The sequence below is a fragment of the Muntiacus reevesi genome, chromosome 5 (assembly GCF_963930625.1).
Source record: "Muntiacus reevesi chromosome 5, mMunRee1.1, whole genome shotgun sequence".
Classification (NCBI taxonomy): domain Eukaryota; kingdom Metazoa; phylum Chordata; class Mammalia; order Artiodactyla; family Cervidae; genus Muntiacus; species Muntiacus reevesi.
The window spans coordinates 46,057,656-46,058,600 of NC_089253.1; positions in this window are offsets into that span (position 1 = coordinate 46,057,656).

Genomic DNA, 945 nt, shown 5'->3' on the forward strand with positions numbered 1-945 from the left:
TTTAGTTTGAAGCTCCTATTTGTGTTGATTTTAATATTCCACTATTTGATTTTAGGTTCAGTATGTCATTAACGTTATTTTATCTTTATAGTCATCAAAGACTGCAGGTTATTTCACAAGCACTTACTTTGTGGGTAAAACCTGATATGAGCAGATCATTTCAAGACGTCGTGGATAACATTCAGGAAAGTAAAGATTTACACAGTAGATGATCTGTATTTTTTAAGTATCATGAATAATGGAAAACATTTCATTTCCCCTTGAAAACTAAAGAATGGGGATTTTCCTAGGCTGAGTATTTTTTTTTTTTTTAATTAAAATATTTATTTTAATTGGAGGCTAATTGCTTTACAATATTGTAGTGGTTTTGGCCATGCATTGACATGAATCAGCCATGGGTGGACATGTGTCCCCCATCATGAACCCCCCTCCCACCTCCCTTCTTCTAAGAGTTTTATAGCTTTAGCTATTATGCTTAAGTCTTTAATCCATTTTGCGTTAATTTTGTATATGGTGTGAGGTAAGGGTCCAACTTCACTCTTTCCCATGTGGAGATCAGTTTCCCAGCACAGTTTGTTGAAAAGATTGCCCCTTTGTCTTTTATGTAAAGTTGTGTTAATTTCTGCTGTACAATGACAAGATTCAGTTAAATTTATATATATATTCTTTTCCATTATGGTTTTTTACAGAAAATTTAATATAGTTCCCTGTGCTACACAGTAGAAGCTTGTTGTTCAACATTCCAAAATCAATCTATGTGTGGATCATCTTATTGCAGGGGCTGGGATTTCAGTTTGCTGTTAAATAGGCCTAGGGAGAGTGCATATCTCTACTTTGTCCCCAGTCTGAGCCGGGAAACTTCAAGTCTGTCACCACTAAATATGCTTTTCCTGCCTCCACTGAGATGGTCAATGGTCTTGCTTCTTAGGTCTGTTGCTACAGTAA